Raw genomic sequence first — 24,889 nt, 5'->3', positions numbered from 1 at the left:
TCACGTAGTTATCCAGAGAAGAAAGATTCCCTAGTTAGACTGTCTCAACTCATTGATTCCTCCCATTCATTCCTGAAAATTTCAGTGTGATTAAATTTTGATGGTGTGAGCACGAGAAACTTTGACTCCACGAGTGCGGTTCTTTGGAAAATAACGATTCTGGAGTTGAGCGCTGTATATATATATATATATATATATATATATATATGTATGTATATATACATATATATATATATATATATATATATATATATATAAACAGAACCTGGTTAGATAAAATCAGAACTGGAACTTAGTAGAAATAAATACATAACATTGTGCAGGGGCAGGAAGCAAACAGGGGACTCCAATATTGTAATGTTGGTAACTAATAAGCCTATTGCCCCTGGTACAGTATGCCTCCTTGAAAACTCCTTTGGCATTTAGGGGAATTCCTTCAGGGTTTTCAATAAAGTATTCCAGACCAATCTCATGGTAAATCCTCTCCAAATATTGAAACCATGGAACCTTTAAAACATTGTCTGATTTTTGGGAATCTTTAATAACATCACATGAAAATATTAAATCCTCAGAGGTCCCTATCTTGGCCTATAGAAGAAAAGGGGCTCTGCCTATACCGTCTTCCATAAATTCTAGTTAAGTTCTGTATGGCAAAAGAGGTAGGAACACTTTTTGGGAGCATCAGTCATCTTTTCATGAATTTATTTTCGATTCCTACAAACTGTTGGTTTTTAGCGTATCCCCAAACCCCAGCTCCATACCTGGCAATAGAGAGACATTTGGCTATAAAGGGTAATTAGTTCCTTCACAGGCTTGTGCCCCAATGTATGGTTTAAATCTTTTATTAATTTTCAAACAGGAAAAAAGACAAGACCCCCAGCTCCCTAGGGACAATGCAATAAAGACAAAAAGTTGTCCCCAATTTAGAAGCAAAACGGGATAGTGCATCCATCACCCTACTTGTCTGCTGTGCTCTTATGGTTAAAAGAGGTTCCCATCTCAACAGTTTGCTAAACAGATTGCCCAAGTATGAGAAGTTACTGACCTTTTCTGTGTAATGTGCTAAAATCTGACAGGCATCCAAGTATGTGTTTTTTCCTCTTTACTGCCATATCTTACTATGACTGTGTTACCGGAGTGACGACTGGGGAGTAGGGTTACTAATGCTTTTTCCACACCCATATGTTCCAACATAGCCCATAATTTATCTCGGTTAACAGTGTCAAAAGCACCAGATAGGTCCATGAAGGCCAGATGGATAGAACTCTTCAATGACCTTCTGTGCTTATTAATGATTAAAGATGAATTAAGATATTGTTCAGTTGTACCCCGCCCCCTCCTAAAACCATATTGAGTATTGGACAGAATCCAATTTTTTGATGCCCAATCTTTCAAGCGTGCAAGGAGGACTCTGCCCAAAACCTTATCTGTGGCATCTATCAACTAAATGGGCCTTTGGCATGCCAGGTCACGTTTTGCACCTTTCTTTAAAGATTGAGACCACTGTTGCTTCCTTCCATGATGAGGTTGTATAGCCCTCTTCAAAATGGTGGCATTGCCACAGCTGTTGCATGTTTTGCCACACTAGCTCCAGAAAATCCTTACCCATTGGTTTACAACCCTACAGTTCAACATCAATAGCTACAAGTAGGGAGGACCGGTGCCATTAATCTCTCATAAGGAGTGCATTCAATCCTTTGCGATGGCGGACTAGGGGCAGTTGAACAAGTTACTTACCTTCGGTAACGCTTTTTCTGGTAGACACAATATCTGCCTGTGGATTCCTCACCTTGTGAATATCCCCTTGCGTCAGCAACATTCGGAAATTCTTTTCGTAGCTTCACGTCGACGTGGACTTGGACGTCATAGAGGCACGGCATCGCTCGCGACTCCGCTGACGTCACCGACGCCTATAATAGGCCCACGCCGATGTGATGACATCAGTTCCGCCCTTTTTTCCGTGCCTTCGAGGCACACGGACGGACCAATGACAGTAGACATATACACAGTATACGCAGTACAAATATCAAGGTAACACACACAGTGTGAAGCAAATGCAATAAAATAAAATAAGTACATAATAGAAAACTCTGGCATAGAAGAGTGGACAATGGGGAGGCGGGTAGGTCAGTGAGAATTCCGCAGGCAGATATTGTATCTACCAGAAAAAGCGTTACCGAAGGTAAGTAACTTGTTCTTCTGATAGATACATCTGCCGTGTGGATTCCTCACCTTGTGAATAGAGTCCCACAGCAGTCCCCACTCCTGGAGGAGGGTGTCCACTCTTCTAGACCAGGAAATCCTGGAGAACAGAGCGTGCAAAGTGACCGTCCCTCCTCACCTCGGAATCCAAGCAGTAATGCTTCGCGAAAGTGTGGAGGGAAGACCAAGTTGCCGCCCTACAAATATCCTCTACAGGAACACCTCTAGCCAATGCAGAGGTGGACGACTTAGCTCTAGTAGAATGAGCCTTTATACACTCTGGAGGTTCCTTATCGGCCAAAGAGTAGCAGATCTTTATACAGAGGACGATCCATCTTGATAAAGTCCTTTTATTAACCGCTCTTCCTCTCTTGTAGCCAGCAAAGCCAAAGAAGAGCTGGTCATCCAACCGACAGTCTTTAGATCTGTCCAGATAAAAAGACACCGCCCTCTTGGGGTCCAGACGGTGTAATCTCTCCTCCTCCTTGGAAGGGTGAGGGGGAGGATAAAAGGTAGGGAGGGTAATGGATTGTCCTAGGTGAAAGGGAGTCACCACCTTAGGCAGAAAAGCAGCCCTGGTCCTAAGAACCATTCGATCAGCATGAATGGACAAGAAAGGGTGCTTGGAACTAAGAGCTTGAAGCTCACTTACCCTCCTTGCCGAGGTTATTGCAAAGAGGAAAACTGTCTTAAGAGCGAAAAGCCTCATAGGACTTTTGTGAAGAGGCTCAAAGGGAGCACCCATCAGAAAGGTCAAAACAAGATTTAAGTCCCACTGAGGCACAATAAAAGGAGTAGGAGGGAACTTATTCGTGAGGCCCTTCAAAAACCTTAAAACCACAGGAGATTTAAAAAGAGATGGCTGGTAAGGCAAATAGAGAAATGCCGACAGTGCTGAAAGATAGCCCTTCACTGTGGCAACAGCAAGCCCTTGTTGCGCCAGAGAAAGGGCAAACTGGAGAACATCAGACAAATGGGCTCTCAAAGGGTCAATAGATTTCTCCCCACACCAAGTGACAAATTTCGACCACCTATAAGAATAGATGGACTTAGTGGAGTCACGCCTGGCTGACAAGATGACATCCACCACGTCAGGTGGGAGAGAAAAAGAACTCAGGTTGCCCCGTTCAATCTCCAGGCATGAAGGTGTAAGGTCTGGAGGTGGGGGTGTAGAACCTGCCCCTCCATCTGGGAGAGGAGATCTGCCCTGTGAGGGAGACGGAGTGGCGGGTGAGAGGAGAGGTAGAGAAGGTCTGAGTACCACACCCTTCTTGGCCAATCCGGGGCGATCAATATAACTTGGACCCGGTCTTGGCGAATTTTCCTCAGAACCCGAGGAATCAAGGGTATGGGAGGAAACGCGTAAAGGAGTTGAGAGCTCCAACTCAACTGAAACGCGTCCCCCAAAGCTCCTTGCATCGGATACTGGAGACTGCAGAATACGGGCAGTGAGCATTCTCTTGAGTGGCAAAAAGGTCCACCTGAGGAGTTCCCCGCGCCCGGAAGACATGACGAACTACCTCCAGATGAAGCCTCCACTCGTGGTCGGCAGAGAACTGCCGACTGAGACTGTCTGCACGAACGTTCTGAACACCGGCCAGATGATTTACCATCAGACAAATCTGATGGTCCTGAACCCAGGACCAGAGACGCAGAGCCTCTCTGCAGAGACACTGCGACCCCACTCCTCCCTGCTTGTTGATGTACCACATCGCGGTCGTGTTGTCCATCAGGACTTGAACCGACCGACCGCGAAGGGAAGGGAGGAAGGCCTTGAGCGCCACACGTATCGCCCTCAACTCTAGAAGGTTGATATGACGCAACCTTTCCTCTGGAGACCAAAGACCCTTGACCTCCAGGTCCCCCAGATGAGCACCCCACCCTAGAGTGGATGCATCCGTTATTACCGTGGCCACCGATGGAGGAAGTTGAAAAGGCTTTCCTTGCGACAGATTGCCTTCCACGCTCCACCAAGACAGAACCGCTGCAGTTTCTCTGGAGATCCTCACTGACTCCCTGAGATCTCCGTTGTGTTGATACCACTGCCTGCGGAGGCACCACTGGAGTGCCCTCATGTGCCAGCGTGCATGGTTGACCAACAGAATGCAAGAAGCCATCAGACCGAGCAGGCGTAGGACCTTCAGGACTGGAACAACCGCTCCATTGAAGAATAAAGGAATCATTTCCTGTATGTCGCGAATCCTTTGAGGAGGAGGGAATGCACGACATACAGTAGTGTCCAGTACCGCACCTATGAACAGGTTGCGCTGGGAGGGCACCAGGTGAGACTTGGGTACATTTATCTAAAAACCCAACCTGTGCAATAAATGAGTTGTCTCTTGCAGATGATGGAGCACCTTCTCTGGCGAATCCGCTTTGATCAGCCAGTCGTCCAGATACGGGAATACAGGAATACCCGACCTCCTGAGATGTGCTGCCACCACTGCCATCACCTTGGTGAAGACTCGAGGCGCAGTAGTAAGACCAAACCGAAGGACCACAAACTGGTAGTGTTGCGACCCAACTGTAAAACGGAGATACTTTCTGTGCGACTTCAAGATGGGAATATGAAAATACGCATCCTGCAAGTCGATCGACACCATCCAGTCCTCTTCCAGCAGCGCTTGAAGAACCTGTGCAAGAGTGAGCATGTTGAACTTTTCCTGTTTCAGGTAAAGGTTCAAGATCCTGAGATCCAGGATTGGCCGAAGTCTGCCATCCTTCTTGGGGATCAGAAAATACCGGCAGTAGCATCCCTGACCCCTCTCCTGCTCCGGAACCACCTCTATCGTACCCTTTCTGAACAGTGCCAGGACTTCTTCCTGCAGGAGAAGCAGGTGGTCCTCCGAACAAAAACCCTGGCAAGGAGGGTAATTTGGGGGAAACTCCCGAAAGGGAAGAGCATACCCATTCCCCATGAGATTGAGAACGCAAAGATCCGATGTTATCAATTCCCAATCTCGTAGGAAATGGGTACGCCGGCACCCCACTGGGCCCACATGATACGGAATGGCGGATTTAGGGCTCTGCTTTGCTGCGTTGGCAGGGGGCTGGGAAGGGGAAGAGGGGGAAGAGGAGGAGATTTGATGGCCTCGAGAACGGCCTCTTTGTCTGCTCCTATAAGACCTGTACAGCGTGTTTTGCTGCTGTTGCGGCTGCTGCTGCGTAGATTTGTAGGATCGAAAGGAAGATCTGCTAAATCCTCTAGTACGCCTTCCAAAAGTGCCCCTGGTCTGAAGGCCCAATGACTTGGCTGTCGCCCTGCTGTCTTTAAAGCGTTCTAAAGCAGCGTCTGCCTTCTTGCCAAACAAACCAGGTTCGTCGAAGGGGAGATCCAACAAAGTAGATTGGACATCTGAAGAAAACTCACTCGACTTGAGCCACACAGCTCTCCTCGTAGCTACAGAAGAGCCCATGACCCTTGCCACAGAGTCCGCCGTGTCCAACCCACTTTGAATCACCTGCCTTGCTGCAGCCTGAGTGTCAGAGATAACCTCCTGGAAATCCTTTCTATCCTCCTCAGGTAATTTGAGTACCAACTGTTTTACAGTGTCCATAAGGGCGTGAATATAACGTCCCATCAGGCAGGTCGCATTTGTGGACTTCAGTGCCATACTAGCAGAGGAGAAAATATTTTTAGCAGCCTGATCCTGCATTCTCGACTCTTTTTCAGCTGGAACCTGAGGAAAAGCTCCTGTTGATCGTTTGGAACAGGCAGCCTGCACCACCAAACTATCAGGCAGAGGGTGAGTGGATAAAAACTCTGGGTCATCTGGAGCAGTCCTGTACCTTCTGGCAACAGCTCTAGACACAGCAGGAGCTGACCAGGGTTTCTTCCAAACCTCTAAAATAGGATCCCTAAGGGCATCATTAAAGGGCAGCAATGGTTCAGTCACAGATGATGGAGAGTGAAGAACCTCCGTGAGCAGATTTGACTTGCACTCAGCCGTAGGTAAAGCAATGTTCAACAAATTTGCCGCTTTTTTAATCACAACGTGGTAAGGAGCCACATCTTTAGAGGGTTCGTCTGTTACTGAAACCAAATCCCACTCAGGGGACAGTTCAAGACCATTGGCCACTGAAAGATCCTCATAAGGGTCCTCAGGATCCTGTAGCTCACCCTCCTCCAAATACTCCTCACGATAGCTCTCTTCTTCCATCAGTCTCTGGGCTTCACGCCTCGACCTGTGACCGACGCCAGACGAGGAAGAATACCACAACGTCGTTCGGGGTTCGGCATCAGAGATGATGGAATCGGCGTCGAAGGATTCGGCGTCGTCGACTTCGGCGTCGATGGTTTCAGAGTCGAAGGCCTCGCCGGTGTCGGAAAATGCCAATGCGGCGTCGGAGCCGGCATAAAGGGCATAAAGGGCGCAGGGGTATAGGATTGGGGGACACCCAAACCAAATGCCATCGGACCCGAGGGACCAACAGGAACCCCAGAGGGGTACATAGCCCTGGAGTAGATACCATACATCGCATTTAGAAAATGCGTCGGATCCTGACCTGGAGCCGGGAAGGTTGGGTATGAACCCCCAGGTGGTTCTTGAGGGCGCGGAGTCGATACGACGTCGACCTCCTCTTCAGGCTAGTGCACCGGAGTCGACAGACCTTCAGGCAACGGAGCCTCTCCCTCTCCAATTATCTCCTCCTCACCTTCATCCTCCTGATCCATAGAATGGGATGGAACCGGAGATGGATTCGCTGTCTGCTTCGGCGAACCAGGCGAATTCGGATGCGACGCCTCACCTCCGGTGTCCTGTTCTACCGAAGCCGAAGAAACCACTTCTCTCTCGACTAGCTTCACCTGTGACTTCGGCTTAGAACTCGAATATTTCTTCGAATGATGTCGGGATTCATGAGATCTTTTCTTATGCTTCTTTTTAGAAGACCTCGAAGCATGGGCCGAGGACGAATCCGAACGCGACCTCGAGCGAGATTTTGATCTCGAGCGTCGAGTCCGTGACCTCGATTTCTTCTTCTCCTTACTTCCTTTAAGCTTTGCGACAATAAGCTTAGCTTCTCTTTCCCGGAGGGCCTTAGGAGTCATCTTCTTACAGGATCTGCAGTCTTTGACATCGTGGTCGGAGCTAAGACACCATAAACAGCATTCATGCGGATCCGTAATGGACATGGTTCTGCCGCATTCTCCACAGGCTTTAAAACCCGTCTTCTTCGAAGACATGTTGAAAGAGGAGATAAAGTAACAAAGTCACTGTAAAAGCTACGGATGATCCCTGGAAAACCGTTAGCGTCGACGACGCGGAAAAAAGGGAACTGATGTCATCACGCCGGTGTGGGCCTATTGTAGGCGTCGGTGATGTCAGCGGAGTCGCGAGTGATGCCGTGCCTCTATGACGTCCAAGTCCACGTCGGCGCGAAGCTACGAAAAGAATTTCCAAATGTTGCTGACGCAAGGGGATATTCACAAGGTGAGGAATCCACACGGCAGATGTATCTATCAGAAGACATCAGACTATAATACTGGGCAGCTCAGCTCAGCTGCTGGCGGTTAACTCCTACAGCGCTACCGCGTTTTCCCGCTGTGCGCTGAAGAAGTAGAAAAAGGCTTGTTCATGACAAAGCCAGCTCGTCATGAGCGCAGCATAGGTAACGCCCATGACGAGCTGGCTTTGTCATTAGCGTGGAAGTGGTTAATGACTGGATCTTTGGGGACCGGGGGGACCCAGCCACGAAACTTAAACAGACTCCCTTTACCGGGTAAGCACCAGGGTTTTGGCTGTATGGGGAGTTTCTCCTGCCCACTCCATTGATTAACTGGAGGTTGCCTACTAGGAAGAAGCTGCTGTGCATGGGTACATGCCCAATGGAAACGCTAGGGCTGCAGGGCACTGAGATAAGTTTGGGATCTGTAAATAGGAAGACATCTGGCAGACATACCATATGATGTTCTATGACCAACTTGAAGCTAAAGAGGATTTACAGAGATCCCAGTTGTGTATTTACCTACTGTGCGGACATGCACTGGTTAGGCACACGGGCCACATAACAGCGCTCACAAGAGTACAGTCCATTAGAAATCTGACTCATGATGTTAGCTATTGGTAGGAAAGGCAGATCTTGCTTATAAAGAATTCCGGTGCTAAATGTCCCAGACCGGCTAAACAAATTGCAGGAAAGATATGAGTCAGACCTGCAGCCCTTGGATGATGACAAATGGATTAAGGCAAACAATGGCAGCCGAAAATGGGTAATATTGCCTCACCTGAGATTAGACCAGGTTAAAGAATATATTAAACCCCTGAGAGGCTATGAAGGATGGGGAGGGACAGCTGCCCTGAATATTTTCGTTATGGACAGGCCAGAAGCTCCTTCATGCATGTGGTATGGAAATGCCAGGTGATTCAGGTGTATTGGATCCTGCTATACCCTAACCTACAAAGGGAATGCCGATTTCTGATAGAACACAATCCCACGTTGGCTATCATGGGAGTATTTCTGGGATGGGATGGGTAAGGGGACAAAAACTGATGATTGGGACCGGTTGTGTTTTTGCTAAACGTCACAAAGCAGGCCATTGGAAATGCAGGCCCCCCACAATCTCAAAGTAGCCAAGAGGGATGGTATAACTGCTGTTTAGCTGCGGAAGCAGTGTACAGATCCAGAGGGTAACCACAAAAGTATGATAGAATCTGGGGACAGTGGAAAGTACAGCACAAAACACCCAGAGCTGGCCACCCATAGGAAGTTCTTGGTGGAAAGTGCACAGTTGTCCATGGCACATATCCATCTATAGTGAACCGGATTGGTAGCAGCAGACTTAACTGACGTCTACTTCATGGTATTCCAGAACTAAATGGGATGTTGTGCAAGGGGGGCATGGGATGGAGTGCTATGCAGTGATACAGTAGTGTGATCTTAAATGTGTTGAAAACTCAATAAAAAGAATTTTCAAAAAATAAAGAAATTACTATCCAGCTACAGGAAAACTCAACAAGAATTTCCTCTTGCGCAATAACTGCTCTTGAACTAGGGTGAAATTGCAGCAATGAAACTCAACCAATCTGTTCACTTCGCTGTCAAAGCTGACCCTGCAGTTGTGTCAGCTGGACTTTTCCCCAACTTTTAATATTATTGACTGAAGTCCTACAACCTATCATGGGATTTTCAGGCTGTCAGAAATCCCTCAATACGGTGAGCTGTATGGCTACCAGGTCAGTGGAGTACATGCTTCCACTGCCCTGCCCAAATGGAGTTCATTATTTGATGGGCTGGCCCATCTATCAACACTCCAATATTTCTGAACTTCAGATTATAGAAATATCTATGCATACATACATGCAATACCAGTGTAAAGTGTCAGAGTGACTAGCTAGAGCTGGGGCTGCTGTTGTGACTGACATATTCTAAGACACCTTTCTTCCCCCTTTTTTGGTGCTTTTGCATTTCTCTAAACTATTCATCTAATCTGAGCCTTTCATTGTCTTGCTTTTGTTAGCCACTGATCATCTTAATCACCATTGTCATACCCCCAGCCAATGAGCAGAGAGCTTCACATATATTAGCTTGCATGATTTTACAATAGGTCTCGAATTTGCACGGGTTAGAGCTATAGACGTAAATGACAATGTCTTTTACTTATGTTTTTTGGTTTGGAGGGTAGTGGATGTATGTGGTGTCCAGTGGAATTATGTCGGTTGTATTCAAGTTGTTAGTTTTGAAATTGTGTAGGGTGGAAGTGTGTGGTGTATTTGAGTAGTGGAATTGCAGTGCATTGTGAATAGATAGGGGTGAGAGCTGCACAAAATAGATAGAAATGGATGATAGAGAGGGATAGGTAGTTTTTGCAGGAAATGGTGATTGAATTTGAGATAGAAGAGCAGAAAGAGTATGTGAGAAAGAAGGGGAGAGCAGGCCACAGATGCATAAAGGGGAGCACATGTGTATGCGGAAAACACCTGAAGAATAAGAGAAGAGTGTGGGTTTTAGGGACAGAAATTTGAGATAGAGGAGCAGAAAGTGTATGTGAGAAAGAAGGGGAGAGAAGGCCATAGATACATAAAGTGGGGGCACATATGTGTGCAGGAAAGTAAAACACTTAAAGAATAAGAGGAGAGTGTGGGTTTGAGGGATAGAAATTTGTGAAAAGGCATGGTATGGAAACTGTGAGAGAGAGTAAGAGAGAGAGAGATAGAGGTACAAGTGGAAGGGGCACCAATAATAGGGGGGGAGGCGAGAGGTGGACCAGTGAAGAGCGTGAGGAGGTACAGGAAGGTAGCGGATGTGACCAGGCAGTATAGAAAGAAGACAGGGAGCGTGAGGGAGGGATGGGAGAGATCAGCGGTATTGTAAGATGAGAGGGGGTACTGGGAGTCTGAGGGAGAGATGAGAGAGGCAGTGGGTGTGTAGGGAAGTGATGACAGGGTTGATGATAGTGCAAGACAGTAAGTGATGTGTTAGATTGGAATTGTTTGTTGTGGAATTGTATGGCATGGTGTGAAGCTGTGTAGAGGAAATATGTGGCATGGTGTGCTCTGGAATATGTGGATATAACTGAAAAGTGATGATGGTGGCAGCAAATGGGAAGCCCATGGGCAGGCTAAAGCCTATCCAGTAGATGCAACATGTCTCGGTTTGAGACAGCCCATATGCTCCGTCTAGAGCTGAGGCCTAAAAAACATGACTTTATCCAGCTGCGTGGTTTACAATCAGAGAGATACCAAATAGCGCTGCAATGCTTTGCCTGTACAAGCGCATATGTGTTCTCTTCCGTGTTCTCAGAGTGAGACAGAGAGCAAAATTAAATGAGCAAGCAGACATTGTAGTTTATGAATTGGTGGTAGCAGCATTCCCGACAAACAAAATGGCTGTGTGTGTTTTGACCACGGTGTGGGGGCAGTTGACAGATTTGTAGATGCAGAAAATATGGGTGTCACTAAATGTTCACTATGTCATCCTGCCCTTGGAAGAATGCCCACGAAGGTAATCCTAGAAAAATCACATGTACATGCAATTACGTTATAATCAATATAATAACAGAAACATATGTAACAGGTTTTATTAGATCAGATAATGAGTGTAAAATGACTTTGACATTTCCCAAAATGTTTATTGTGTAGTACCTTACAGTTTGCCACTCATTTCCATACACATACTAACCGTTTGACCTACATTTACTTTCTGAGAAAAATAGGCAATGTTCATGTTTTATTGACCAGGCAGTGCACGGAGTGGAAGGGCCACTTCAGTGCGGGCCACACTTTGCAGGAAAAAGCCCTACCTGCAGAGCATAGGTGGGTGGTGGAAAGGGACAATTGAATGCTCACACTTTCAATTCCACTGCAGTGTGAGGGGTGCAAGGCCACAGGAGTTAGATTCATAGAATGATGAACAAGACTAGCCTCAAAAGAATTGAAACAAAGATTCCAGCAATTTGCGGCAGCCCCGGCTGCCAGGGCGTGTTACACAAATTTCCAACATGATACGACTAATGCTGAATTACCATAAACATAGAAGTCTACCACAGTTGGCAGCTCATCATGCTCAGAAAGAAAACAAATTAAATGTAGCAAGTTACTGTTTGTAGCATGCTTCATTAAATAAACCCTGGCCTACGACGAAAGGCCAATTCAGGGTTTCAAGTGGTATGAAAAACTGGTGGGTCCCTCAAAGGGGCGTGGCAAGAAGATTACGGATGTGGCTTAAAACATGTAAGCTAACAATATGTGCTTCTGTATAGTGTGCCTCCCCACTAGTATTTTGGAGCTGCTGTCATTGCACCCAGATATATAATACAGCAAGTTACATGGCTGATACAACAAGCCCAGGTTGTCAGCTTTGTCAATGGTGTGTATTTCCATTGGCTATATCTGAGGGTGAACATTTCCATGCCCTTTTCAAATAATTTGTTTCCTTTTAAGTCTTTTCTCTCTCAATGGGGGCTGGTTATCAAAGGGAGGATTTGAAAAGGTTAGCTTAAATAGGCCATCTTCTCTTTTTCCTGAGTTTAACGCAGGATATCCAAGTAAAGCCTTTGCCTTTCTCTGAAAACTTTTTTTCCTGCACAACTTATTTTTAACAACCTTGGTGTTTAACAAAATATATGCTTCAATACCTTGATTACACACTCAAAGCATTTCTTCCTGCAGAACAGTTGTCATGTAAAAATATATGGTTTACATGTAGCCCTTTAGTGCCCTAGGGCCAAGTTTACACTATATAAACTGCCAGAAAAAAAAGAAAGAAAAAAGCATAACATGACCTTGGTGTGGCCTGGCAAGTTATATGTCCTTTTGTGCAACAACAGCATGTAAGCATAATCGTTGCCTTAATTGCAGAAGTATACAAGCACATGAAGGGCAGAAATCTTCCCTAGTAGAGGACAATGACAGTTAATGTCATTTTTAGTGAACACTGTAATAATGTACTCTGCATTATATTGCTGTTCTGCAGACTATGTTGCAATGGTAAAAGACCCATGCTTCCCTGTAGCAAGGAACTTCCCCTAAGCAGCTGGATCAGGGTAGACATTCCAGCAAAAAAGAGGAATCAGATAAAACTGAGGTTTCTGCCTGGAGGGTGTGGGCAAAAATGGAGACCCCGTTAAGGACCCGTCTCAGCACTTGCTTTTTAGAACTGCTGGTGCACCAGCAAGACCCAGCCCACTTAAAGCCCTCAGCCTATGTGATATCTATTTGTGCCTGGGTTGTTAAAAACATTATGTGCAAGACGTGCGGCAATGCTATGAAACTACAAAAATGCAGTTACATGAGCTATAAATGAAAACATACATTATTATTATTACGGTGTTCAGGCTGTTAAACATGAACATATGCGCAGAGTCAGAAGGAGGAGAGCAGAAAGAAAGTATACGAGTAAATTGAATGTTTCTGCTGGGTGAGAACGAAACCTGCAGAGAAGACTGCAGCCCTATGCAGGGTGTACCCCATGTTTTCACATCTTGCTTGGTCTCATCTATGATCTTACTGCCAGGTCCTATAGGCAGGCTTGCTTCCAATGTGATCTGACTGAGTGCTCCTATTTGATTTTCACAATTTAGAAGCGGTGTTTTAACCAACACATCATTGGACATTGTCAGAATTATGCTCTCACTACAGAAAAACAGCTTTTTACCCGACAGGCATTGTGTGCTGTTGAAATTCGAATTTCTTTGCGATACACCTCAGATCAATGAAGCAGCAGCCATAAAGGGGCACCTGCTGAACCACGGAAACACCACAAACAGAAAACAAACCTGACCCAATAATGTGTTGAGATAAAAGCACAAGATAACAATAAAAAAATAAGCATTTTCAAGATCAACGAGAGAGTGCGCCTGTAACCACCGTGCACAGTAGTTCTAACCAATGGAAAAAGTATTCCCAAAATGAGTACCTAAAATGGCCACTGTGTTAACACATAAGTAATTGGCTGGTGCTTTCAGGGGGGGGTTCAAGACAGGAAGAGGCATGATGTATTCATGCCACGGACGAATGGAGTGACGATTGGGGCAGCTAAAGGGAAGCCTATGGGCAGGCTGGTTAGAGCAGCGCACACGCGCTGTCTAGAGCAAAGACCTATGAAGTAACCTCTTTTGTAAGTTAAGAGCTTTGCCAGAAAGCGGATCTTTAACCTGTCGGAAAAAGTAATTTCATCCATCTATTGACGACTTCTTGCAGCTTCTGGGCACTGCTAAACTTCAAAGGAAAACCTAAATTTCAGATATCGATCCATCACACTTAATATCATTTATAAACTTATACAGCTTATTTTTATTTCATTTAAAGGGTGCAGCTCATAGGTTTCATGCCTTAACAAACACATTTTTTTCATAGCTATTGGCGCATTTATTGGAGTGCAGCTTCCACTTGCCCTGGTACGCAATGTACTGTGAAATAAGTGAGGGATGTGTAATGGCTGTTGGTTATGATAAAGTTTAAACACAATTCTTTTTCTGTGCTAGACAATTGTGTTGGCACAGGCAACATAAATTATTCACTCAAAGTTGAATTATGGTGTCAAAGAACTTTTGGGCAGCACTACCTCATGCACCTGTCTGCTCAAAAGACACTTGTCCCCTGCCAGTGGTATTTAGGTTAAAATTTAGAAATTAAATATTGAGGAAAAAAATACAAAAAGAAAAGGGAGAAACTGATATTTCAAATGTTAATGCTGTATAAGTATCTGAAAATGATTGTATAGGATTTTATTCTTGTTGTAAGGTACACAAATCCAAAATCCTATGCATAACCATAATGCTATCACTATCACTTGCTCATTACTATTATGTACTATAACCGAAACCCAAACCCCCTAACACTAGGAGGATAATATATCCACCACTTTTCATAGACCTGAACCTAGTTCATTCCAGCAAAGTATGCTGAACAAAATTCTTTACCCTAAACCTGCATCATGCCCATACTTCATCTCTAGCCATAAAGTTATCCCTAAGACTAACATTAAACAAGAACTGTTCCGTAACTGGCACAATATACGCAACCTGAAGTCAATCTCTATCCTTTATGCTTACATTAACTCTATACCTAACTTTAATGTGTACCATTACCCTTACCCTAACTCTTATTCACACAACCACACACACACACACACACACACAACCTCAAAGGCGGCAGGAAGGCCATGAAGAAAATGCCCTGCAAAACCAATGATCCAGTGAATATTGCCTTACCCGGCTGCCTAAATCAACCCTGGCCTCAGTGTCACCCAGCCCCCAAATACAATGATCCTCCCTGGCCTTGTCCTAGGCATAGGGGATATGTGTGGTTCCCTGCCCCTACAACGCAATCACACTGCCTTACCCATGTGTCAGGGTGGGTTGTTCACGTTGGCCTCATGAAGTCCCATCCTCAGACAGGAGAGGTAGTCCTGTAACACAACACACTAGTGCTGGTGCCGGTTGCCTTCTGGCCCGGGCCAGTCACCATTTCAGTAGGAGTTTAGAACACAGTAAGCTGTGTGCTATAGAATATGGACTCAGCCGCACACCTTTCCTCAATGTAACTGTATTCTGTAGATACAGAGCCCAGCCTTTACCCAGGCCTGTTGTTTGATATCGAGTACCACTACCCCCTTGAGTCCAGGGCCTGGTCTTAGACCTGGTCTTGTATTGAACACCCACATTCCTAAATGTAAGTTGTCTTGGAGGGTGGCATTTCCATTGGTGCTCTATTACTTCTGAAGTCATGAGTAAATCAAAGGAGAAAGTAAAGGTTGAATGACTTGTTTTTATGGTAAATTTAAGAGATTGTTGCATTTGGAATCATAAGCCCCTTCAAAATAAATTTTCTAAAATAATTTCTAAATTTCTTCAACAAATGTTATATACAGATGAGGAATGGAAGCTGCACTGGCCATTTATTTGATACAGTTTTGTTTTCGGAATTGTAAACTTTTATCTAATTGTAAAATACATTTAAGAAATGTGAACCGCCGCTGCTGAGGAAAGTTTGAAATATGAGACAGAAAGAGATGCATAGTTCTTACCAGCTCAATATCAGAAAGACAACCCATGTACGCTTCAAGTACCTGCCGGCATGCGAAAGGATGAACCTTGGCACATGTTTGGAAACCAATTACTATGCCCTGCAAATAGGGAAAGACAACTCACAGCCTCAGGGAGACAATAGACATTAACCAAACACAGACATTTAGTACAAGAGATTTCATATTAGAAAGAAAGGATAAAGCTGGTTCTTGATTTCACATTCGGTGTTTACAGCTGGTATTGGTGAATGATTGTCAACTAGTAAAGCAAATATATTCAGTGGCCTGAAAGCATGATTTAAGGATACCTTTATACAGCTATGCTGGAGGGCCTTTACCATGCTACTTAAAAAGCATCTTTGGATAATAAGATGAGAGTTTCGTCACTATTTGTTTTCTGTCACTTTGTTCTCCCTGGTGTTTCACATAGAGGAACTGCAAGGACAGTTCAATACAGAAGCCTTATTTACAACAAAGGAGTGTGATTTCTTTAGAAGGGGTGCTTATCCTTTCTTCCTCATGTCTACTGTTGTCTATTTTGAAGGCCTTTCTGAGAGAGTCATTTCAAAGCCTTCACATAGCTTTATGTCTTTCACAGCTTTATCTGCTACATTGATTAAACTTGATTTATCGTGTTCAAACACTGGCTTCTATCAAGAGAGATCACCTAAAGAGGCTCCTAACTTTCCCTGATTAAATGCATTATTAGTCACCTGAAAAAAGGAGCTCTACATTTAGTTTCTGCTAACTTAGTCCTCATCTACTCTGTAGAGGGGTTTCACTCTAATATAATTTGGCTATGCACGGAGTACAAAATCACACTTTTGGGTGAGAGGAAGTACTGAGTGAGGAATGTTTCACCGGTCATCAATAATTTACCATCAAGCTCTATGAATGAAGTAACAAACCTACACAGTGTACATCCATATGCTCCACAGCCCCATATGACTACCTTCTCAACTTGTTTTTGTTGTGGTCGTACAGGGTAAAATACCCTAGGGAAATAAATCTATGATAATTGTAAGAAATGCACTTGATACTTACTGCATGGTGAGGCGTAGCGATGAACCTAGTAGATTCGAACATGCTTCGAAGGAAGGGTAAGATCAGTGCAGTATCATCACAGCTGGCCATGCACTTACCAAGGCACTGGAAAATAAAACCCTAATATGGGAGTGAATTAAAGACAGTCTGAGTTAAGAATAAACAGCATCTCCTGCTCACTCTATGAAAGTCTTACTTATATTGGAGTATTCATCTTTGATTCACTCTACACACATATTTGTCTCCCACTTTCAAATAGCACCTAATAAGTTGAGTGAAATGTTTGTTATCTTATGTATAGTATAGTTATATTTTCTGGACATTGTAGAGATTTGTATATGGCCCTAAATATGACTCAAAACAAGGAAGTGAGGGGTAATGTGAGCCAATGAAGGTCCAGTACCTAGGCTCTGAAAGTGCTAATGCAGAAACCAGTGGAAATACTGCTCCTTTCAGAAAGCAAAGTAGAAAGAAAGGCGTACAAAGAAAGGGGAATCCTAAGGATTTTTTCTTGGTGCCTTCACAAATCCATGAGCATGTAATGTCTCATCATCAAGGGTGTTCTTCATAGGGCTGGCAATGCAATGCCCTATGGGCCCCACGAAGGGAGATCTTTTTATTTTTGCCATCTGATGAAAGTGCCAGTGTGAGGGCGTTTTGAATGTGTGAGGTTGAGTGAATGTGTATAGTGAAATGAAGAGAGAGTAAAAAGAGGTATTCAACTGGACTTTAGACTGATGGTTTACTTGGCAGGTTTAAAAAATACATAATTTGGTACGGGCGACTACAGGGAGATAATGTATCCAAGTAGCCTAAATCTGTGAATGTGGTCAGGTCAATGTGTTTCTTGCCTGTTGGCCCAAAAAGTATCTGTACCACTTCTTTAGGACCTAAAAAAGGGAGAGCTAAGCCTACCCCACATCTAAGATGTGATATAAAGTGTAGGTAATCCCCTAAAAGAAAATACCTTTGTTCAAAAAGTTTAAAATTGATCGTCCAACTTAGAAAAAAAATGAAAAAATGAAGAAAACACACAGTAAACAAATGTTTTGCATGTATGGGCCAATGTGTCTCCAGGATCGCTTTTCCGGGACATTGTATGTGCATGCTATTGTTATGGCTGATCAGTCGCCACAATGTGAAGGAAGTAAAAAACACACTAGTACATGCAATATAACAGAACAGGCAAGTGGTCATACAGGTAACAGATAACATAAAACTAATCTGTGTTGATGTTACAAAGTGTATCAGAAGTTGTCCTCAGGAGTGAGTGAAGGGTCTTACCCTTTGGATCAGTGACCCATAGGTCAAAAGCAGAGTGTAGCACTCAGCTGCTAACTGTGGAAAGAACAATGATAGTCAACATAAAGAACCAGCAAGTCAAGGGGACCCAAATTGCCTTGGGGTGAGAAAAAAAAGAAAAACAGAGAGTTTTCAAGAGATGCAACCTTTCTCATGTGGTTTCTGTGCAGAGAGCACAGGAGACCTACCATCCTCTGTTCATCTGGATTGAGACTGAGCAGGGGAAAAGACCCGTCTTTTAAGGTGCAGGTAATTGTAGTGATTGTCCTTGGGTGGGGTGCATGCGACCGTGGGAAGGAGTGATGACGCACTGGGCCCCTTGAGATTCCAGAGCCATGATTCGCTTTTAAGTGAACCCAGAAACAGAAGGACCTCCTGGTAAACACCAGAAATCATATTCAACAGTCCCACATGCAGAACACCTTGTGGGCCTTACCACCTGTCACAGGGCACTATCCCTGTGGGTCCTACGGGATATGCCCACTGACTAAACATTCCTAAGAGGTCAGGTTGGGTCCCCAATTCGCCTGGAAACAGAGAAATCACAGTCACTGCAGTACAAAAGAACAAGTTACTTACCTTCGGTGACGCTTTTTCTGGTAGATACAATATTTGCCTGTGGATTCCTCACCTTGTGAATATCCCCTTGCGTCAGCAACATCTGGAAATTCTTTTCGTAGCCTCGAGTCGACGTGGGCTTGGACGTCATAGAGACACGGCATCGCTCGCGACTCCGCTGACATCACTGATGCCTATAATAGGCCCACGCCGGCGTGATGACATCAGTTCTGACCTTTTTTCCGTGCCTTTGAGGCACACGGACGGACCAATGACAGTAGTAATGTACATAGCATACACAGTACACGATAGTCAAAATAACACATACAGTGTGAAGCAAATGTAAGCAAACATATACTTGACCATAAAATAAATACAATACAGATATACTGGTATAGAAGAGTGGACAACGGGGAGGCGGGTGGGTCAGTGAGGAATCCACAGGCAGATATTGTATCTACCAGAAAAAGCATTACCGAAGGTAAGTAACTTGTTCTTCTGATAGATACATCTGCCGTGTGGATTCCTCACCTTGTGAATAGAGTCCCACAGCAGTTCCCACTCCCGGAGGAGGGTGTCCACTCTTCTAAACCAGGAAATCCTGAAGGACAGAACACGCAAAGTGGCCGTCCCTCCTCACTTCGGAATCCAAGCAGTAATGCTTCGCGAAAGTGTGGAGGGAAGACCAAGTTGCCGCCCTACAAATGACCTCTACTGGAACACCTCTAGCCAATGCTGAGGTTGAAGATTTAGCTCTTGTAGAATGAGCCCTTATACCCTCTGGTGGTTCCTTACCGGCCAAAGAGTAGCAGATCTTTATACAGAGGACGATCCATCTTGACAAAGTTATTTTATGGACCGCGCTTCCTCTTTTGCAGTCAGCAAACCCAACGAAGAGCTGGTCATCCAATCGACAGTCTTTAGATCTGTCCAGGTAAAAAGACACCGCCCTTTTGGGGTCCAGACGGTGTAACCTCTGCTCCTCCTTGGAAGGGTGCGGGGGAGGATAAAAGGTAGGGAGGGTAATGGATTGACCAAGGTGGAAAGGAGTCACCACCTTTGGGAGAAAAGCAGCCCTGGTCCTAAGAACCATTCGATCAGCATGAATGGTCAAGAATGGGGGCTTGGAACTAAGAGCTTGAAGCTCACTTACCCTCCTTGCCGAGGTTATTGCAACGAGGAAGACTGTCTTAAGAGTCAAAAGCCTCATAGGACATTTGTGAAGAGGCGCAAAGGGAGCACCCATTAAAAAGGTCAAGACAAGATTTAAGTCCCACTGAGGCACAATAAAATGAGTAGGAGGGAACTTATTTGTGAGGCCCTTCAAAAACCTTAAAACTACAGGAGATTTAAAAAGAGATGGCTGCTCAGGCAAGCTGAGAAATGCCGACAGCGCAGAAAGATAGCCCTTAACTGTGGCAACAGCAAGCCCTTGCTGCGCCAGAGAGAGGGCAAATTGGAGAACATGAAACAAATGGGCTCTCAAAGGGTCAATAGATTTCTCCCCACACCACGTGACAAATTTTGACCATCTATATGAATAGATGGACTTAGTGGAGTCAAGCCTGGCTGAAAAGATGACATCCACCAAGTCAGGCGGGAGAGAAAAGGATTTCAGGTTGCCCCGTTCAATCTCCAGGCATGAAGGTGCAATGTCTGGAGGTGGGGGTGTAGAACCTGCCCCTCCATCTGAGAGAGGAGGTCTACCCTGTGAGGATGACGGAGCGGCGGGTGAGAGGAGAGGTGGAGAAGATCTGTATACCACACCCTTCTTGGCCAGTCCGGGGCGACCAATATGACTTGAGCCCGATCTTGGGGAATCTTCCTCAGAACCCGAGAAATCAAAGGTATGGGAGGAAACGCGTAAAGGAGCTGACTACCCCAATTCCACTGAAACGCATCCCCCAAGGCTCCTTGCATCGGATACTGGAGACTGCAGAATGACAGGCAGTGAGCATTCTCACGAGTGGCGAACAGGTCCACCTGAGGAGTCCCCCTTGTCCGAAAGACGTGACGAACCACCTCCGGGTGAAGCCTCCACTCGTGGTCGGCCGAGAACTGCCGACTGAGACTGCCTGCACACACGTTCAGAACTCCGGCCAGATAATTCGCAATCAGACAAATCAGATGGTCCTGAACCCAGGACAAGAGACGCATTGCCTCTCTGCAGAGACACTGCGATCCCACTCCTCCCTGCTTCTTGATGTACCACATCGCGGTCGTGTTGTCCATCAGAACCTGGACCGACCGACCGCGAAGGGAAGGGAGGAAGGCCTTGAGCGCCAAACGAATCGCCCGCAATTCTAGAAGGTTGATATGAAGCAACCTTTCCTCTGGAGACCAAAGATCCTTGATCTCCAGATCCCCCAGATGAGCACCCCACCCTAGAGTGGATGCATCCGTTATTACTGTGGCCACCGGAGGAGGCAGATGAAAAGGCTTCCCCTGAGACAGGTTGCCTTCCACGCCCCACCAAGACAGATCCGCCGCAGCTTCTCTGGAGATCCTCACTGACTCCCTGAGATCTCCTTTGTGTTGATACCACTGCGGAGGCACCACTGGAGTGCCCTCATGTGCCAGCGTTCATGGTTGACCAACAGAATGCAGGAAGCCATCAGACCGAGCAGATGAAGGACCTTCAGGACTGGAACGACCGCTCCGTTGTGAAATAAAGGAATCATTTCCTGTATGTCGTGAATCCTTTGAGGAGGAGTTGTGTCCAGTACAGCACCTATGAACAGGTTGCGCTGGGAGGGCACCAGGTGAGACTTGGGTAAATTTATCGAAAAACCCAACCTGTATAACAACTGGGTTGTCTCCTGCAGATGATGGAGCACTCTCTCTGACGACTCTGCTTTGATCAGCCAGTCGTCCAAATAGGGGAATACTGGAATCCCCGACTTTCTGAGATGCGCCTCCACCACCGCCATCACCTTGGTGAAGATTCGAGGCGCAATAGTAAGTCCAAAAGGAAGGACCACAAACTGATAGTGTTGCGATCCCACCGTAAAACGGAGATACTTCCTGTGCGACTTCAGGATTGGGATGTGAAAGTACGCATCCTGCAAGTCGAGCGACACCATCTGTAGTGTAGTTCCTATTATCCCAATAGGCTCTGCGCATTGGAATAATATCTTCAATAGTATAGATCTAGGGCAGAGGTTAACTAGGTCTTCTACTGACGATATTAGACTTAAAGTTTTTGGTTTTGCGAGCTAGCTCAGAGTTCACTAGAAACTTTCTCGAATAGACAAGGAGGAGTTTAACTTCCCTGGATAGACAAGAAGGGATTTAGTTTCTGACAACCATAGAACATGACAACTTTGCTCTCCCCCAATCAAGAGTGTATCTCTAGAGTCGTGTTGAGGTTCCGTAAAAATCGTTACGACGTTTTGGGCACCGCCGAATATGGACGAATGGGGTATCAATGAACCGTAAATGACGAGTTGTGTAAGTGTACGCGTTTTCGCCATACTACTCAGAAGAGTTCCTTACAATTACAGGTTTCTTCAAATGGACGCTCGGGTTCCATTTTAGATACGGCACCCATTTTGTTTCTTGCCCTCACGTAGTCAGCGAACAGGCAACTGTCCGCATCGTGACCCCTTTTGTTCCCAAGCTTCACGGAAGAAGCATATGCCTTTTCATGCGTCTTTTATGAGCAGGGGGAGGACACTGCTAAAGCAGTTGTCTCCGCCCGGAGGTGATCCTGCCGTGCCGGTCTATTGTTTCAGCCTCGCACGTGCTGGGATCAAGTCCTTTTAGGCTACGATTACGCATCCAATATTATCCTCACACTCCCTCTTCCCTGTTGTCTGACTTCCTCGCAGCTGTTCTTGTTTCTTTCTCTTGTTTATTTACAACTCAAGTGGAATGTACCTAATGGTGGGAAGATGTGCTTTTACAGTTGGAACTGGTGATGTTAATGTAATTATGTTCTGGTGCTCTGAATACATGAAAGCGATCCTTTGAACTTTACTGTGGGAAATGAGTTGTAACCTTTTGCTTACATATTGTGCAATGACAAAATCCTGTATAAAAGAGAGCGACTCACATATGCAAAGAGAGCAGACTCTCAGAACCTACACTCTGTTGTACTTGTGACTTTTGCCTCCCTGCAGTAATAAACCCTGATCTTTGACGCACAAGGAAGTGTCCCGTGTCTCTGTCTTTAGTGCGCCAGAACAGGTATCCCACGAAGGTTCTAGGTGTTGTCCCCTGGCACCGCTGGGCCTTAAATAGCCCAGTCCTTCAGTTGGCGCCCCACGTTTAAGTTAAGTTTGTTTTGCCAAGTGACTGACTCAGGAATTCTCTGCAAGGGGTTGTTCAGTTCTGTACCTGAGATCTAGAATGGTTGAGGGCTGGTATCTCTCGTCTCTGGTCTTGATATTCCAGCTGCCTGCGAGGGCTGCTTGGAAGCACCGGAGCTGGATTTCTCGGCAGGAGAAAAGCAGTGTCTCGTTCTCAGCGCGTCAGGAAGGCGGGGCAGCGCGTGTGGGCTTCGCTCTCTGCTGGGCTCCTCAGCGCGTCTCGCTGCTCCGATCTCGTCACCACCGCGTGTGTTTGCTTAAGGCAATGTCGGTAATATTTATACCTGTAAGGTGTCGAGATTGACATAAGGATGGACATGGATACGTCAATAAGGATGTCATACGAACGGGCTTGTTCGCACATTCTTTTGCTGAAGTTCTCGGTGAAATCAAAACAATGGCCGCAGGGATTTTCCCAGGTTGTCATAGGTTTGATTTGTTTTGAGAACTCCGTATGCCTTATCAGGGGCTGGAGGAATAGTGCTTGTCTAATTAGATGGCATGCGTTATTACCTAATCAGATAACACGTTTCTGTGCCGTGGTGTGGCAATCAGATAACGGTTTTGCACCGTGGGTCGGCTGCTAGTTAAGTATTAACCAGAACAGGGCCGGGAATAGGGGAATCGATACAGAACCTATAGGAATACATCACACCCACTCCACGCTGACTATGTCCATATTTACAAGATCTAGGCATAGCAAATACACTAGTAGAGCATGTGTATACCGTACCACCCCAAAATACATCCATATGCATTTTGAAACATGAAATATACGAAACGATATATATATACATTATATGCACTCAAGCAGTATATTAATGCTAAATATCACGCATATTCATACATCATAACTAATAAAATATGAAAATTACACATGAAATGGCTCTTAAGACAGAAAAAAAAAATGCGAGACCATTTCATCACAAAATAAAATATTTATGAACAGGCTAGAGGGCAGCTAATGATTCTAAAGTTCCTAAAATAGAAATATAGTTCTCTAAGAATAGTCTCTACTTTAAGCAGAAGATGAGTGTCCCGAAAAATTGTAAATAATTTTTGGGGCCGCTGAAAAATAATGTTCCGCTGTCCGTAAACTGGAGAAAATTGTTCATGATACTTTATTATCAAAGTTGAAGGCCAAATTCATGGTGTTGGGAACGCCGTGTGCTAGCCTGCTCAAAAGCCATTATTTCTGCTCTGGTGAGAACATCATATCATTTAGACTCTCGAAAAAGCTGTCAACAGCTTCCTGTGAAAGTTCCATTAACTCGGAAAAAGATGTTACCATGCATTCGTGAGCATGATTGCCTTCATTGATGTTTGGATCAGCATAGCTGACAGAAGGTCGTACCTGATCGATGCTGCTTTCATCTTGAACCTCACTACCCCTTAATCGTAGTGGTGAAGTCTCCACGAATGCCGTCATCAGGATTGGTAGCCGCTGGGGACAGCACAATGCATGAGCAGTGACCGGACCCAACAAAGTTTCTGCATCCATTGGCGCATCCGATTGTAGCGTCAGACAGGCGTCCAACACGCATTCTTCTCCGCATAGCAAGCACCTTAATACAGGTAAAACACAGCTTTGCCACATTGGTCTAAATGAAAGAAACCAAGTCATGTTCAGGTCTCTAAGCCGGGACAGTCCAAGGATTTTAGATATCTGGTCCCGGTATCCAATGGCTAGGATTGTTTCTTCCTTTGTCGCAGGTGTTTTGTCTGTGACACGGTTTGCCATAGCGAAATAACAGGATCAAAAATAGGATTCCTGCCACTAGTCCCAAAAGGAGAGGAAGTCCACCAAAGACGGAATGGACAAAGTCTGGAAAAATACCCAGAATGGCTTTAAATGGTGTTAGAGCCCCTGAAAACACTGTCTTAAATACATTTGAGACCCCACTGGTATCAGAAATATTTAAGATTTCGTTCAGGATTTCTGCGAAATGTATGGGGGAATTAGTTGATAACAATGAATGAATCTCTGCCGTTGTCCTTGCAACTTG

At 45.3% G+C, this 24,889-nt stretch overlaps 1 protein-coding gene across 1 annotated transcript in view; it reads right to left on the bottom strand.

Moving 5' to 3' along the window:
- LOC144798119 (maestro heat-like repeat-containing protein family member 2A) overlaps nucleotides 1-24,889 on the bottom strand; it is an 81,064-nt gene that overhangs the window by 9,872 nt on the left and 46,303 nt on the right. Inside the window, exons 9-10 of the mRNA XM_078668877.1 lie at nucleotides 16,714-16,833; nucleotides 15,670-15,768 (exon numbers count right to left, since the gene is read on the bottom strand). The gene's annotated coding sequence lies outside the window, so the exon portion shown is untranslated. The remainder of the gene's footprint in view (nucleotides 1-15,669; nucleotides 15,769-16,713; nucleotides 16,834-24,889) is intronic.

This window comes from Lissotriton helveticus, chromosome 12 (assembly GCF_964261635.1).
Source record: "Lissotriton helveticus chromosome 12, aLisHel1.1, whole genome shotgun sequence".
Taxonomy (NCBI): domain Eukaryota; kingdom Metazoa; phylum Chordata; class Amphibia; order Caudata; family Salamandridae; genus Lissotriton; species Lissotriton helveticus.
Note: the sequence above shows the minus strand (reverse complement) of the source record. Positions and strands in the feature narration are given on the sequence as shown.